The sequence below is a fragment of the Nicotiana tabacum genome, chromosome 6 (assembly GCF_000715075.1).
Source record: "Nicotiana tabacum cultivar K326 chromosome 6, ASM71507v2, whole genome shotgun sequence".
Classification (NCBI taxonomy): domain Eukaryota; kingdom Viridiplantae; phylum Streptophyta; class Magnoliopsida; order Solanales; family Solanaceae; genus Nicotiana; species Nicotiana tabacum.
The window spans coordinates 119,735,560-119,754,582 of record NC_134085.1 but is presented as its reverse complement, the minus strand read 5'-3'; the positions used below and the strand labels follow the sequence as shown (position 1 = coordinate 119,754,582).

At 37.2% G+C, this 19,023-nt stretch overlaps 2 long non-coding RNA genes across 2 annotated transcripts; both read right to left on the bottom strand.

The window, feature by feature from the left end:
- Positions 1-5,278: 5,278 nt before the first annotated feature.
- Positions 5,279-7,829, bottom strand: LOC142181491 (uncharacterized). The gene is made up of 3 exons (XR_012710153.1): positions 7,391-7,829; positions 6,984-7,050; positions 5,279-5,483 (listed from the first exon to the last, which is right to left on the bottom strand). It is a non-coding gene; the product is annotated as an uncharacterized LOC142181491 (long non-coding RNA).
- A 2,629-nt stretch (positions 7,830-10,458) lies between these two features.
- LOC142181490 (uncharacterized) lies at positions 10,459-12,056 on the bottom strand. The gene is made up of 3 exons (XR_012710152.1): positions 11,982-12,056; positions 11,582-11,649; positions 10,459-10,723 (listed from the first exon to the last, which is right to left on the bottom strand). It is a non-coding gene; the product is annotated as an uncharacterized LOC142181490 (long non-coding RNA).
- Between the last annotated feature and the right edge of the window lie 6,967 nt (positions 12,057-19,023).

Below are 19,023 nucleotides of genomic sequence, written 5' to 3'. Positions count from 1 at the left end.
AGGATAGATAAGTTCTTGATGTATAGTTAGCCTTGATGTATAGTTAGCCTTGATGTATTTCAATTAGCTGTTAGTCTAGTTAGTTACTTAGACTTCAGTGGTGAATTTACTGAATCTATAGATAGAAGACATGTAATGAGGAGTAGATGGTCTGCGTCTACATGATCTGTAAATTTCTTTGGAATGAAATAGAGAAACAGCAAAACAAATACTTATCTTTTAATTCAAATTTAATTTTATCACATAGTCTAATAGATATTATCTCAAAATTATCAAGTGAATTTTTATTAGCTTGCCACTTGGCATTATATATATAATATTTTTAGGAGATTTTTGCTAATTCTATTATATTTTATTCTAAATATTATTGGACTTTACCCTAAATTTTATTAGATTTTGTCCTAAAAGTGCCATTTGGCTTAATATCGTTGTCCACTACTCTATTTTATATATCATAAATATATATATTTTTCTTACAATTATACTCCACGCATACCAAATAAATAACAACTTTTGTTATTTGCAAAAGCAGAAAAGTGTATAAGAAGTTTTGAAGATAAGCAATGAGAATTAATCCATAGTAAAGACGAAGTGCAACTCAATTCGACATCCTTTTTAAATATGCTTACCATTTTAAGTCATGTTCTTTTGAGGCATACACTAATGAGAAAATGACTCAGAAATCAGCACCACCTTTCTTAGCTTTCTTAGTCAAAGATATGACTACATTTAAATAGCAAAACATTTGAAAACAAAAAGAATATCAATAAAGTTCTAAGTACAACAAAGAAAAAATTGAATGAAAATTTAGAATAATAACATATAAAGGTTACAAATTTTTTCAAAGTATCATAAATAAGAAAGAAAAAGAGAATACACAAATGGGAAAGGCAATACATAAGAGTTTGCACAAATTTTAGATAGATCTGGCGTGCTTTCTCATTTCCAGAAAGAAGAGTATATATACATGAGTTAAAGCTCATACTCCCTAAAATCTCTCCTAAGAATATTCTCAAAATATCATATTCCTATAATATCTTCTAGAATACCACATCTCTAACAAATATAGATACACAATATACAGCTACTATATTTACACATTTACAAATTTTGCTTAATAAAAAGAGATCCAGCTCTCTAGATTCAACAATGAAGCACAAATCAAAATTATAAGGCCGGCTAAATTTCTTTTTATAGAATCATAATGCTCCTTTCTTCCTCGTTAGTTTAGCTCATCAAATGTGGATACATAGAGGAAACACATGAACTTAATTGTCTAATAAAAAATCTACCATGATTAAACTAAAGTATGTCATATAATAGATAAATTATCAATGCAAAGCAAATTAAAACAAAGAGAAGAAAAAAATACACGCCTTTCATTCCTTTCTGTAGTATTATTTATACAAGTGCATTGATGTGCATTTGAAATTTAAATACGCTTTGCCATATAATATTACTAGTTGGAAGAGAAGCCCTGGTTGTGCCCGGGCCCAATTTCCACAAAATAGCTTGTTAAATTGATAGTGTTTTGAAACCTGACATCTAAACTCTGCTCACTTTGGAAGTTCTTCATTTCTATTGAGGATTTTTATATGCTATATAAATGTGTTCAACTATGATCTATGTTTAAGTGTGTAAGTGAAAACAAGAGAAAGTTATATAAATTTCCAAGTGTTTAATTTATGTACTCTTGATTTAAAAATATGTTACTGTAAAAATTCTTTACGCCAACAAATATATGATATGAAAACTTTAAACAAATTACATATAGAAAAGGATTTTTTTTTTCAAAAAACTATACACCTAGCAAGTTGTTCATTTGATAGAGATTAATGTGACATCTATGGTTGTAATTGCAGTAAGTACAAATTGAAGGAGACAAAACGTAAAACAGAAAATTGAATTTTCCTTCATTTTGTTTTTCCTTTAATTGCATTCTTTCATTTTCTTGTTTCTTTTCCTGGAAGAAGAAACAAGAAAGGACCATGCATGTATACACCAATTCAGTTGAGCTGAATTATCAACATTAGGACAAGAAAAACAAAAAAATGTATATAATATATGAAAAAAAAAGCTTTACAGTAACATGAAGGAATGAAAGCACGGCCAAACTAACTCTGAGTTTTTCAATCCATAACATCTACTTTGCAGTAGGAAAATACAGTCATTAGAGTAACAAGAAGAATGACTCCTTCTTTCAGAAGGATGAACACTCATCATCCTTGGATATAACCACATTGCCTTCTTATTCTTCAGTTGTACTACCTATGCACTAAAAGATCCCATTTTGTATTTTTCTCTTTAATCACTTTTAGTTCAAGAGCTTCAAAATATAATGGAAGAAATAAAAAAGATGGATATAATAATGAATATAAGAACGATCGCAAAAGATTTGCACGTAGTGGTTCAATCTCTGGCAAATCCAATTCTAGAGCTGCGGGAAATAGAACATCTTTTCAAGATGATCCCAAGCCAGAACAACTACAGCTGAAACATGGAAGAATTGTTTGAGAATGTGCTCTTGTCACAGTTAATCTACATGAATGCCAGAAACACCCATAAGACAAAAGTGGGCTTTGCCAGCAGGACATACTTAGCTTGAAAAAGCATACCACAACCATGGTTGTCTTGACCATTTTATCCTACACATATGAAAGGAACAAGCCGGACATCTACCCTATACCTTGAATAGAATAAGCAAATAAAATAACAAGACATGTAATGATAAAAGGTTATAATGTAATTAACAAGGAAAAAAATTCTGCTCCTAAATTATTCATATCATGTAATTAAGAACCAAAAAAGTTCTGGTCCCAGTTTATTTGATATCTTAAGCAAAGTACAGACATATAATATTACATAACAGAAACTATGTATGAACCAATAAATACAATAATGTTAAATGTATAAAAAACTATTGGTACTGCAATAATATTTTCTTATTCCAGCGCTTGTCCGTCAACACAAGTCAACATAAGATTTGACCCTCTATGGCGATCATCGTTTGTCGAGGTGAAGTGGAGACGGAATTTCAGCAGCAAAACGATGTTGATTATCACTCAAATTATCTATTTATAGTTCGATATCGTAGTGGTTTTGGCCGGTAAGGGCGTGACACACGCGTATCCTTGTAATATGATCCTTGTTACAATAAAATTTTCATCAGAAGTTTTGTCAAAATATTACACATTTCTGACAACTGCACCACATGGCTTTCAACTTCTCTAATGCTTGGTAGTTGTGAAGGCAGGCCTAATGAGAGATGATAATTTTAAGAATATCAAGAGGAAAATAAGTGACAAGAGTCTCCATACAAATGATTATGCCCATCCCCAATTGATTCCTTTTATCCCGCAAAGTCCCAGTTTGCATATACAACAAAATCGCAAATGACCAATAACATGAAATTCTAGGTAATTTAAATCTCAAGAATTTTCATCTCCATAGTGAGCTGCAACCAAGGTTATAGTGTCTACCCCAACAGATTGCAGTATGAAAATACCGAAGTATCAAGTAATTTAGAAACGTTAATCAATTTATATAGTTGACAACTGTACGTAAACATGTTAAACATACACGCACAGTCTTTGCATTATATCCATTGTTTATTCCACTCTATAGAACAAGTATAAGTGGACATACCTAGAGAACACTCACATCCAAGTAACTAAGTTCAGGACATTCTGTTGCTATGGCTATTATTTCAGCATCCCCAATTTGGTGGGAGCCACTTACATTGAAATGATGCAGAGAACAACCTTCAGTAATAGCCCCAAGTGCTTCATTCCCTACATTGGTAATCAAGTAGAGATTAATGACTTATTTGAGCGAAAATATCAGTAAACAGGTAGCTAAGTAGCGAGCACTTGATCAACAAAAAAGTTTAAACTATCTGCAGTGAAAGAATATACTGGTGAATATTAACGAAAGAGAAGTTGTGAAGGCAAGGACCAACTAAATATAATTATTTGTCGAACATCGCAATATGGAACATTTTCAAGGGACTCAGCCAGGAAGGTGTTAAAAGAAGATGAAAATTGTGCCTAGCAAACTTCATCTTCAATTGACAAGCAACCACTTGCAGCAGCAAAGGCAGCAATACAAACCTAATCATGTCCAAAAGGATAAATGCTTATTTCAAAGAGCATTCAAGGATAGATTTATATGACAATTGAAGAAGAAAGTAATGCAAGCAATGGAGAGGTTGTCCCCAATCTTATCAGCAGAACACTTGGTTAAGACACAAACTAAAACTAAGGTAACATTATTTGAAAAAGAAAAAGTCACATACTTATCACAAAACCAAAGGCTAAGATCTGTAAATTTTCTTACAATTCTCAGCAATAACTATAATTCTCTTATTTCCAATCTATCAAATGAGATGTGAAGACCGCTATTATCAAACAAAATAATTGAGTTCCAAAAGATATTGCACAAGCCAGATTTCACTAACAAAATATTTAGGGATAATTAACAACTGCTAGAAAAAAAATCGCTTTCCATCGGATACTAATAATGCACATGTCTCTACAGGAAACCCCATTCCACGGCTAAAGTGGTTCTCGGAAAAAATATAATAGAAAAGCTTGTCTAAAAGCTTGACCAGCTAATGGGTCAATTATAAGCATGAAAATATTTAAAAACATTATCAAGCAAACTAAAGAAAAGGATAGTTTTCAGATTTAACTCCAAAATCCAAATCAGATACTATTTTGAATTCATTAAGCAGTGATCTTACATGGTTTATAAAGTTAACCTTAGTTGTATAACTTTTACCTCAGCTGCAAATGAGCATTCGCGTCTTTCTGTTTTTATAATTATGTCCACCACAAGTAACCAAAATAGAAAATATTGATGCAAACTTAAATAATTCCGTAGCTGATTAGTAAATATGTTGGATTGATTTCAGACACGACGATAATATCTTTTGACTTTCAAAAATTAAGTTTAAAATGAATAAGTAAATGACCAAGCGTGATACAGAATTCCAAGTAACTTTAAGAAAATGTTGAAATAACAAGATATAAGCAACTGGGAAAATAAGTGTCACGACCCAAATTTCCCACCCTCGGGAGTCGTGATGGCACCTACTAGTGAAAGCTACGCAAGCCAACCAACTGAACTATCTACCTTATTTCCATTTTTAATCCGATAACGGTTAAGAGCCAACAATTAGATAACAACAGAATTGAATAAGCGGAAGACTGCATTGTAGAGATTTAATAATACTGCTAATACCAAACCATAACAAATCTACCCAAGACTGGTGTCACAACTTAACAAACTGTCTAGGAGTACTACAAATAAAGGTCTAAAAGAAATAAATACAATACTGTCTCTGGAAATACATGAAAGAAACAGGAATAGTAGATAGAAGGAGACGCGCCAAGGCCTGCGGACGCCTGCAGGACTACCTCGGATCTCCTGATGAACAAGAAAACAACAATCTCACTGCGGTCCGAAGTCTACAACACTGGGATCTGCACAAAAGAGTGTAGAGTATAGTATCAGCACAACCGACCCCATGTGCCGGTAAGTGCCTAGCCTAACCTCGGCGAAGTAGTGACGAGTCTAGGACCAGACTACCAAATAAACCTGTGCAATATAACGTACAAAAATAATAGGAAGCAGATAACAATGATGACAACAATGACCAACCAGTGATGTAAATAGCAGGCCACAAGAACACCATAAATGTTTCTCAACAAATAATAGATACAAGTGAAATCAATTCATCAAGTCCTTCAAATATAAATTTTCGCCTATAAATCCTTCAAGTAATAATCTCCAAGATAATATGCTTTTCAATGAATATATATCGAATATATTTCCTTTAAATAAAATATCTTTCAAATAAGCATCTTTCGAATATAATTCTTTCGAGTAAATGTCACCTTGTGACGCCTCATTCATTTAACATAAAGTAGAGTACAACTTCCAACCCAATTAGGAAATCAACAAGAAAATATGAAGTTATTTTTAGAAATCATTTGATAAAGAAGATACCCTTTTCAATTAAAGTACAATATCGAATGAATCCTTCACCTTTAATACGAGAAATCAATAAATCAAAACATAGTAGAAATTCCTTTTTTTTGTAAAGTACAACCTCAAATGGTTTAAGGAAAATTTAGTTGAGAAATCAATTGAGTTAAAAAAAATGTAACAATTGTCGAAATTTGGAGTATTGAACATATAAAAAAAAGTAAAAAATAGAATATCAAGAGAATTATAAAGGAATCAAAATCCAATCACTCACAAGAATAAGGGAAACAAAAGCATATTTCACTTTCTTTTCACATCTTGTTGCAGGCGTGCAACCCGCTCCCATTTCATGTATCTCGTGGCAGGCGTGCCACCCGCTTCCATTTCATGTATCTCGTGGTAGGCGTACCACCCGCTCCCATTTCATTATATCTTGTGGTAGGCGTACCACCCGCTCCCATTTCATTATATATCTTGTGGTAGGCGTACCACCCGCTCCCATTTCATTATATATCTTGTGGTAGGCGTACCACCCGCTCCCATTTCATTATATATCTTGTGGTAGGCGTACCACCCGCTCCCATTTCATTATATATCTTGTGGTAGGCGTACCACCCGCTCCCAGTTACAAGCCAACAATAATTACAAGGAATCCCGGCAAGGGAACAAGAGCAATATAAAAACTTTCCGGCAAGGGTACAATAATATTTCAATAACATCCCGGCAAGGGAACAATACTATCAAAACAAACATCCTAGCAAGGCAACAATAATAACAAACAAACATCCTGGCAAGGGAACAATGGTGATAATAACATATGAAGCTCAATAAACCACAATGGAGTCATAACAAATATAATACAAGACTCACGGACATGCTTGATACCAATGTATAGATACTCGTCACCATGCCTATACGTCGTACTCTACAATTAACATGTAGCAATTAAGACACAACTCCTAATCCTTCAAGCTAAGGTTAGACCAAATACTTACCTCGCTTTGCAACCAATTCAAAATTCCAACAAGCCTTTGCCTCGCGAATTCGTTCGAAGCTTCAAATCTGGTCATAATAATTCAATATACTCAATATAAAGCGTACGAATTAATTCCATATGGAAATACTAATTTTCAAACAAAATCCGAAATTTAACTCAAAATCGCTCGTGGGGCCCACGTCTCGAATTCCGACGAAACTTACAAAATCCGATAACCCATTCAACCACGAGTTCACCCATACAAATTTTATCAAATTCCGATAACAACTCAACCTCCAAATCTAAAATTTTCATTTTTGGAAGATTTTGCAAAAATCTTGATTTCTTCCATTTAAATCCGAATTAAACGATGAAAATAACCATGGATTTATGTAATATAAACACTTTCGAGTATAGGACACTTACTTGAGTTGAAATCGTGAAGAACACCTCAAAAGTCGCCCAAAATCCGAGTTTGAAACTCAAAAAAATGAAAAAAAAACGTGTTGTTCGTCCTTTAACTGCCCAGAATTTTCGGGGGCACTATTCATGTGTTTTTACTGTTCACAGGGTACTATTCACGGGTACTGTACACTGGATACTGTTCATTGGTACTGTTCACGGGGTACTATTTCTGCAAATTTTCTGCTATTTTCCCAAGTCCGAAATCACTCCGTGACACCTCCGAAACACTCCCGAGCCCTCGGGGCTCCTAACCAAATACATGCACTAACTCAACAACATCCTACAAACTTAACCGTGCGATCAAATCACCAAACTAACATCATATACCACGAATTAAGCTTTAAAATCCAAGAATTCTTTAAAATTTCATAAAACATCAAATTTTCCATTTTTAGTCTGAAACAAGTCAAACGACGTCCGTTTTCAACCAAACTTTACAGAAAGTGCTTAAACCATATATAAGACCTGTATTGGACACCGAAACCAAAATATGGGCCCAATACCATCACTTTCTAATCAAATTTCCTTTCCATTTTCCTTAAATATTTTCAGAAAACAATTTTACTCAAAAATTCATTTCTCGGGCCTGAGACCTCGGAATTCGATTCCGGGCATACGCCCAAGTCCCATATTTTCCTATGAACCTCCTAGGACCGTCAAATCTTGGATCCGGGTTCGTTTGCTCAAAATATTGACCGAAGTCAACTCAGTTGAGTTTTAAAACTCTAATTCATAATTTAATCCATTTTTCATACAAAAACCTTCCAGAAAATTATACGGACTGCGCACGCAAGTTGAGAAATTATTGATAGCTCTTTTCAAGTTCTTAAAACACCGAGATAATTATTTAATTTAAAGATGACATTTTGGGTCATCACATTCTCCACCTCTAAAACAAACGTTCGCCCTCGAACGTATTAAGAATTATTCTCAAGTTACCAAATTGATGATTTTACTTTTACACAATTATTCGCGGTTGATCCCACATTATCGCATTCGACATAAGTCCGATAACACCATTTCAATTGAGATCATTTCCTTTATCCATATTCGTAAACTTCAAGACCAAATTTCTTACACTCCAATCATTTCTAGAAAGGTCCGATTTTTACGTCAACACACGATATTAGTCCCGACTGGCTATAACAACTCGTGCCTACGCACCCATCAAATACGGGGTATTACATTCTCCCCCACTTAGGGTCATTCGTCCTTAAGTGAGAAGTAGAGTCCGTCTTCAAACACATAATGTAACTTATCTCTTTCTTTGCACATCTCAATATCCCAAATTTTTCTAACTCCCAAATTTTTCAGAAATTTCGGCAGAGTCTCCCCTGTAATTGGGCCTATCCACCTGTCAGAGTAACACCAAAACAACTCCTAACAACATGTCCACAACCCAACAACGCAACACAAAGTATATATCAATAACACTAATCTCCGCATTACAAGCACGACATTATCACAATGATATCTTGACATAAAACGCACCATATGTATGACCATAACCACATCTTTGGTCTTAATGGTTACTCATAATAGATTACAACATCGCCAATTAACCTCATGTTAACAAAATTTTGTTTCAAACCTCCAGATTACTAACAACAAGGCATGGGGATCTTATAATTACTTACCCGAAGTAATCACAATTTAACACCACCTGGGCTCTCATCTTGTAGGCTAAAACTCAATAGTTACAATACAATTTTGGCAAATTATGCACAGAAATATTCATACAAGAATTTTCAAATAAGCCTAATAGGCATGACTCCCTACAAGTGCTACAACACAAATTTTAATTTCACAAAAGGAGAATTTAAACACATAAAATTTTCACCACCAGGACCTCGTCCTTATATAACATCCACCGCAGCTTGTAGCCCGATTTAAATATTTCATATCATATAAAAATGTGAGGATCTCATCCTCAACTCTGAATCACAAGTATTTTGCACATTGTGCCAACTAAAATTTTCCATTTCCTTTCTTCCTTCTTTCAAATAATTTCGGTTAAACAAAATCACAACATACAATGATCCCTCTTACCGGTAGGGCATATAATTTACAATGGAAATCAATTATTTAGAAATTAAATCAAACTCATCGAATTAATTCACAAAAGTCACTTTTAGCCTCACAACTATTTTTAATGACCAACACATAATGATAGACATGGCTATCTCCATATAATCTCCCAGCAGAAGTATTCACATATGTAGGTTTAAGAATTATGAAGCTCACTCATAAGTGGAGTACAATAGGAGAACTTTCCTCGATACTCAAAACCGAATCAAGTTAAGGAAATTTTGAGTTTTTAATAATTCGAGACCGTACTTATAACGATACCGTCTGGTGTAGCAACCTCAGCCATACTATAGAAAACATATCAACGGACTGGGTCTCCACCTTTAGGAGTCTCACCTCCACCTCTAATATCCTGACCCCTACCTATGGTTGGTCATGTAAGTGGAATAGTAACTGCAATGGGGCACGTAGCCTGAGTGCTTTGACGAAATATGTCTCTCCCAAGTCTAGGATAATTTTTCAAGATGTTCCTAGTATCTCCATTTTCATAACAACCCATTCGCAGTTCGGCTGCTCATACTAGGTCTGTACCGGATAACTTAAATAACCATTGCAAGAAATTTCATTCCACTGGTACATTAAAAGATGACTACCCCACTCGAGTATTGTGATTAACTTAAGCACTACGAGTATACTAAATATGTTTTCATGACCCCGTTAATACTGAAATGTAGAATTATTAAGGACGCGGGAATATCTCATGTCTCATCATCATCCCATTCAAATCTCATCTCTTGATCATATACAAGTTTTGGAAAACCTTTCAATACTACATAAATACATCTCAGGCCAAAATCGGTACAACACATGACCCTGCAATTTGATCGTAGATAGTTGTCGCGACCCAAATCCCGGTCGTGATGGCGCCCAACATACTACTAGGCAAGCCCGACCATTATTCAACACTTAACCCAATTTATCAAAAATAGCGGAAAGAAATATCAATTAAGCAAGATTAAAGTACTGAAGATTTTAACAAAATACACAATATAATCTCACTAGGACCCGGTGTCACGAATCTGAGCCTCTAGAATACAGAATATCATCCTAATAGACGGTATATCCAAAGTCCGATAATGCGGAAATAAAGAGATAGGATAGGAGGGAGAAGATCAATGGCTGCGAACGCCGTGCAGCTACCTCGATACTCCTAGAGGCTGGATCTGCTGATCAACTGGATCTACTGAGCCTGAGACTGCTCTGGATCTGCACACAAGGTGCAGGGAGTAAAGTGAGTACTCCGACCCAGTGAGTAATAAAAGTAACTACAGTCCGAAGATAAGAAAATCCAGTAAATACACAAAGTAAGCTACAATCCGAATATACAGCAACATATGGAACTGAGCAGCTAAACACCAGTATAAATACAAATACATGAATGCAATGCAATGCATATGATGGTACATTCCAGTACCCACTGCGGCGTGCAGCCCGAGCTATCCATATTTATTTATCGTCGACGGCACTCACTGGGGGTGTGTACAGACTCCGGAGGGGCTCCTACAACCCAAGCGCAATATCTTGGTCAGTCATTGTTACCTGACCAATTTATATCATACAGTGCCATTGTTACCACTGTTCAAGTATATCATCCAGTGTCATTGTTACCACTGTTTCAAGTCACTTTATAATCAGTCCAGAAAATAATATAATAAGCCCCTTGGGCATTTACAAAACAGAAGTTTCCAGCCCGGAATACATTTAAAAATATCATTTAAGTTTTCAACACTTAGAATTATGGCTGAGTTTGCAAAACGGTATTTAAAACCTTGGACTGAAATTAAATGATATGCAAATCATGCTAAGCAGTAATATCAATCCTCGAAGGATTTTACAAATCGGCACAAGGCCCTAAACATGACATCAAGCCCAGTAATATCAATGAAGTATGTGTATCAATCACCAGTATAGTATAAACATCACACGGGATGGACCAAGTCACAATCCCCAATAGTATCCGACCCCGCACTCGCCATGGAGTGCGTGTCACGCCTCAATATAGCATTACGATGTGAAATTCCGGGGTTTCAAACCCTCAAAACAACATTGACATCTATTACTCACCTCAAGATGGCCAAAAGTCTACTCCGCGATGCCCTTTCCTTTCGAATCGACCTCCTCGCGCGTCGAATCTTGCCAAAACCACAAGGAATATATTACAATAGGCTAAGGGAATACAACCCAATCGAAAAGACTCGAAAAATATCGAAAATCACAAAATTTAAAAAACCCGAGCCCCGGGCCCACTTCTCGAAAAATTACGAAATTCACATTACCAGATTCCTCGTCTCGCCACGAGTCCGTACATATAAGATTTACCAAAATCGGAGTTCATTTGACCCCTCAAATCACCAAATCTTATTTTCAAATCCCTAGGCCTAAATCCTCAATTTTTCTACAATTTTCATGCTCAAATCCATACATAATTGATGTACCTAACTCAAAATAGGTGGGGATAACTTACCTTCACATTGATGATGAAAATCCCCTCTTGAAGCTCCCCAAAAATCGTCCATACTTTGAAGAAATGAAGAAAAGTGAGCTAAATCCGTGTATAAAAGAATCTGTCTGTGCTTCGTCGAGTTGTACCTTGCACTTGTGCTATACAAGTTGTACATCCTATTAAAATTGTTCCTTGTCGGACACCTTCTGTTTAAACACCCATAAAGTCTTGTATAAATATCCAAATGACAAACGGTTTGAAGATTTAGAAACTAGACTCAAAGATCTTTAATTTTATAGTTTGTACACCATATAACTCTTTATATATCCCGAGATATGAGCTTCTAAAGTGCGTCATAAATTCTGATAAAATTGCTCCAGTAGCCCTTTTTGATCCATCGTAACTTTCTGAGATGATATCCAAATCGCGAATGGTTTAACTTTCCAAAAACTAGAATGTATGGGCTACAACTTTCGTGTTTTGCACTTTTTCTGATTTCTTATAGATTACAAGATAGGAGCTTCCAAACTGGACTACTCGCACCTAAAATTTTCTGGGCACAGCAGAATTTTCTGCAATTTTTCCTAAGTCCGAAATCACTCCGAGACACCTCCGAAATACTCCCGAGCCCTCAGGGCTCCAAACCAAATATGAACACTGACTCTAAAACATCACACGAACTTACTCGAGCGATCAAATCGCCAAAATAACATCAAAATCAATGATTTGAGCCTTAAATCCAAGAATTCTTTCAAATTTCATAAACTTTCAAATTTTCCAATTTAAGGCCGAAACCCGTCAAACAGCGTCCGTTTGTAACCAAACTTTACAGGAAGCGCTTAACCAACATATATGACTTATACCGGGCGTCGGAACCAAAATACGAGCCCAATACCATTACTTTGTGATCAAATTTCATTTTCATTTTCCTTAAACATTTTCAGAAAACAATTTCACGAAAAAATTCATTTCTCGGGCCTGGGACCTCGGAATTCGATTCCGGAAACACATTCAACTCCCATATTTTTCTATGGACCTTTTGAGACAGAAAAATCACGGGTTCGGGTCCGTTTACCAAAAATGCTGACCAAAGTCAACTTTAACAATATTAAATATCAAAACTTTTCAAATTTTTCCCATAATTCATATATTTCAACACAAAGATATTTCGGACACACTCCTAAGTCCCAAATAACCTAACGAAGCTATCCAAACCATAAAATTCGCATTTCGAATCCGATATCAAAATTTCCACTTCCGGCCAAATTTTCTCAAAAACCTTCAATTTTCCATCTTTAGCCGAACGGCTCCAAAATGACCTACGGACCTCCGAATTCACTTCCGATCGCGCTCCCAAATCCAGAATCACCATACGGAGCTACTCCCAGTCTCGAAATCCCAAACGGACATCAATAACACTGAAATGCATTTTAAACCAAACTGATGCAATTTCTTCTAAAATGCTATCTTCCACAATAGGCGCCAAAACGCTCCCGGGTTATCCAAAACCCGATCCAGGCATACGCCCAAGTCCGAAATCATCATACGAACCTGCTGGAACCTTCGGATCCCAATTCCGAGGTCGTTTACTCAAAATTCCAATCCTAGTTCATTTCTTCAATTTTAAGCTTTCAAAAATGAGAATTTCCATTTCGATTTGACTCCAAACTTCCTGAATTTTAATTCTGACCATACACACAAGTCAATATACCTGAGATGAAGCCGCTCATGGCCTCAAACTTCTGAATGACGTGCCGGAGCTCAAAACGACCGGTCGGGTCGTTACAATCTCCCCCACTTAAACATACGTTCGTCCTCGAACGTGCTGAGAACTACACTGAAGTAGTCTGAAATCACTTGTTTAACACATCATGCAACTTCCCATGCTACCACTACTCCGTTGAGCACATTATCTCGATAATTCTGTAGATTTACATATTTATTCAAGCAAATAAGCCATTAGGCCCAATTCCAACATTCTGAATTTCCCTGCCAAGCCTGTTTCCATCATACGACCACCATATCAATCTCCACACGCTGTACCCAAACATGACTGCATAACTTTGCTGAATTCACACTTTGCATCACTTTACTCATAGAACCACAATAACATTCTTTAAACATAATAGTCGAAATTCCACGAATCTGATGCTCCCATTGCATCTCATGATCTACACAAGTCTTGCTCTAGTTTTTTTTTTCAACAGCGATACGACTGAAGAGATGTGCCGAAATTCACAACCAACTGCTGAATCAACAATTCATTGGATCTACACTCCTGACAAGTTCCATTACCTTGTCCCAAATCAAAGAATGATCTTTGCTCTATAATATACTTCATATAATCAGTTTGCACTGACCCCAAATCTAGTAACCTCGTCTCACCCAGTACGAACTGCTCAGGCAATAAGCCACCTCAGACATAATCAAAAATCCCACAAGACGCACAATGTGCCAGTATGCTATCAATTCGAACGCGATACAAAAGGAAGGCGAACTCTAGAAGGAACTACTCAACTCGCACACTAACATAGACTTCCTCATAAAACAGGGAAACAGAACACACAAAAGAAAATATGGGCACTGAACTGAACATCACACTGTTGCGGCGTGCAACCCGATCCAAACATCATACCCATGGCGGTGTGCCACCCGATCCACATATAGAACTCACATAAGGAGATATACGTCGAGCTGAATAGCTCATCACATCAAAATACCAAATATCGGTCATAAACACACTAAGGTGCATAATATCATTCCCAAGGAAACATATAGCGCTATAGGCTACAAACTCAAGAACAACTGAGGTGCGATACATGATCTAAGTCTCATCCTGCTCATATAACATCACCGCTGAGCGGAACCTCAACACATAAGGAATTTACCAAGTCGTCTCACAACTCATACGGTGCAATATATCTTTACATGAATTAACTAACCACGAAATAAGACCGCGACTATCCTTCCATAAAAAGCGCATTGCTGAAATAAACACAACTGGCCTGACGTAAGGCTCACTTCCACATTTAAATCTATCCACCGACCTCAAGTCGATCCTGATCGTGCCAAGCTAGGCCAATAATCTTTTAGATGTCCATAACCCAATAAACAGAGTGCCCTCCAGGCATAAATTCTCAAATGGATGATATTACCAAAATCCTCATACTTGGTTTAAATTTCTAATTAATCAAGTGACTACATGTCACACTTATACAATATTCCTGTGGGACAAGCTCCCACCATCTTCTGAAATAATTAACGGGTCTGCACATCCAAACCACCGGCTGCACTAACACTGAAAAGTGATCAAGAATCCCTAACCAGGATGCAAAGCCTTTCTCACAGAACACCGACCTCAGGTGATACTGACATCAATACCCATCTTACTCAAAACACTGAAACTCATATACTGCTCATCCGAGATCATGACATCACAGTCATTGACCAAACTGCAACCTTGGTCCTTACTTCAAATTCCATACCACTCACTGCACCTCACGTGCCAATATACGATAGACGCGATTTCCATCACAACTCTGGAACAGCCGATAGGCTAATACTTCATCACATAAGACTTTCCATTTAACTCACTTCAGGAGAACTATAGCAGCATATAGGCGAATCCTCATAATCGTCGAATATGCCAATCTCTAAGTAGTTGTCCAAGCCACCATAACACTTTCTGGGATCTGCCTACTCATAATAGGCCCTAACAAAAGAATGCTTCAGAATAACATCAATCACTGTGGCCGACAAGCCTCACATGCATAACTCGATCACGCTGAACGAACCGATCACTGACACCAGTATACCAACTCAACTATGGCTAATCAATCTACTTCCTTCCAATTTATCCTTGATTGCCTTAGAAATAATAATATCTCCCTTTAACACCTAACTTATTTCAACCAAACTCACCCCGAGTGACCTTAAATCACGAGGCCATGCTGTCTCAAATACCATGACCATTTCATGTCTCTCAAATGCTACACCGCAAGTCAAAACATCATAGAACATTTTGTGCCTTTCTTCATAAGCTGCTTCAAAAGCTTGACTCTTAACCGTACTTATAGACTCAAAATCATTAGGCACCACACTTTACCTCTTGAATTAACTAGGACCGCTATTGAGAGCCACCCAGCTCTGACTTGGCCCCGAATGCAACCAACTCTACTGAATTTTATAACATATGAATACCCTCTCGATAAAGCACCTAGAGGGATCACTTCCCTCGAAGCCTGCACCTATACGAGGCATAAATCATGAATCTTCCCTCAAGTCTGAACATGAGCCAATAAGGCTAACCATAGCATGCATCCAACAATTCATTTACTCAAATTACCACTCATGGTCCTTTTCCGTAGCTGCAATAACCCACCAATACGCCAATAACCAAAATTCACGCAGGTAATAAACCGTGCAATCAGCTAATCAACAACAAGCTCCCCAACTTGGCTCGAAGCCATAGATCACAACACATATACTCTATTGTTGTCGTAATATCATGGTGAGATTAAACTCACTCCATCATAAGCTCATGGAAACACGAATCATCTGGAATTTTAACTCTTCTGCAATTCTTGCATTTACTCACACAACAGTTAAGGCCACTCTCTAGGCGACCAATTTTTTTTTTTTTAAGTCCTAAATTTTTTAAAAATTTCGGCAGAGCCTCCTTTGTAATTGGTCCTATCCACCTGCCAGAGAATCACCAAAACCATCCTAACAACACATCCACAACTTGAAAAAGCATCACAATGCATATCAATTACATAAATCTAAATTGATACATGGACATGCGTTGCACCTATTTGAATCATAAAACATAGAAAATACCCTTCAACCCTCCATTATTGGGCCATTCAACCAAGTAGGAACATATTCTTCCTTTAATATTTTCGACCTTCAAGGTGGTCTCCTTGACTCAACGATTTTGTCATAATACATTTACGGAAGCGATCTCAGCTCCCAGACTTATCTAACTAGGAGACATGAAAAATATTCTTCACGCACCCATAACTCGGGCTACTCAACAAATCACAATAAGAAACGAATCACTTAACAGTTCATCTACTATCCAGTAGGCTTCTTTGCCACTACCAAGTCGTACAAATACACCTCGCAACACTAACATACTCATCACGTGGATATCCAACCGCCATTCCGGCTAACAAGGACAATAATGAACATATGAGTTCAAAACACTTGCTCACAAAATCAGCACCTCGGTGCTCAAGCCATTGGCAAAGATTTGGCCTCAAGTCCTCCAGACTGGTCTAACTTTAAACTCACAGAGATTACACCTCGCCCCTCGATTGGGGAATCAAAAGCCGTCGAGACACATCTGATACTGAGCGCCCGTTGGTGCATACGATCACGCGGAAGGAATTTCAAAAGTTTCTTTTCAAGCTGAATCAAGGACGCACGATAAGAATTCAAGAATGTGAAGTTTTCCTAAAGGTTCGGCAGCCTCTCGAGGATAAGTACAGACGTCTCCGTACCGATCCGCGAGACTCTACTAAACTGGCTCATGACTCGCGAGACCAAGTAACCTAGGCTCTGATACCAACTTGTCGCGACCCAAATCCCGGTCGTGATGGCGCCCAACACACTACTAGGCAAGCCCGACCATTATTCAACACTTAACCCAATTTATCAAAAATAGCGGAAAGAAATATCAATTAAGCAAGATTAAAGTACTGAAAATTTTAACAAAATACACAATATAATCTCACTAGGACCCGGTGTCACGAATCTGAGCCTCTAGAATACAGAATATCATCCTAATAGACGGTATATCCAAAGTCCGATAATGCGGAAATAAAGAGATAGGATAGGAGGGAGAAGATCAATGGCTGCGAACGCCGTGCAACTACCTCGATACTCCCAGAGGCTGAATCTGCTGATCAACTAGATCTACTAAGCCTGAGACTGCCCTGGATCTGCACACAAGGTCAGGGAGTTAAGTGAGTACTCCGACCCAGTGAGTAATAAAAGTAACTACAGTCCGAAGATAAGAAAATCCAGTAAATACACAAAGTAAGCTACAATCCGAATATACATCAACATATGGAACTGAGCAGCTAAACACCAGTATAAATACAAATACATGAATGCAATGCAATGCATATGATGGTACATTCCAGTACCCACTGCGGCGTGCAGCCCGAGCCATCCATATTTATTTATCGTCGACGACGCTCACTGGGGGTGTGTACAGACTCCGGAGGGGCTCCTACAACCCAAGCGCAATATCTTGGTTAGTCATTGTTATCTGACCGGTCAGCCATTGTTACCTGACCAATTTATATCATACAGTGCAATTGTTACCACTGTTCAAGTATATCATCCAGTGTCATTGTTACCACTGTTTCAAGTATATCACACAGTGTCATTGTTACCACTGTTTCAAGTATATCACACAGTGTCATTGTTACCACTGTTTCAAGTATATCACACAGTGTCATTATTACCACTGTTTCAAGTATATCACACAGTGTCATTGTTACCACTGTTTCAAGTATATCACACAGTGTCATTGTTACCACTGTTTCAAGTCACTTTATAATCAGTCCAGAAAATAATATAATAAGCCCCTTGGGCATTTACAAAACAGAAGTTCCCAGCCCGGAACACATTTAAAAATATCATTTAAGTTTTCAACACTTAGAATTATGGCTGAGTTTGCAAAACAGTATTTAAAACCTTGGACTGAAATTAAATGATATGCAAATCATGCTAAGCAGTAATATCAATCCTCGAAGGATTTTACAAATCGGCACAAGGCCCCAAACATGGCATCAAGCCCAGTAATATCAATGAAGTATGTGTATCAATCACCAGTATAGTATAAACATCACACGGGATGGACCAAGTCACAATTCCCAATAGTATCCGACCCCGCACTCGCCATGGAGTGCGTGTCACGCCTCAATATAGCGTTACGATGTGAAATTCCGGGGTTTCAAACCCTCAGAACAACATTGACATCTATTACTCACCTCAAGATGGCCAAAAGTCTACTCCGCGATGCCCTTTCCTTTCGAATCGACCTCCTCGC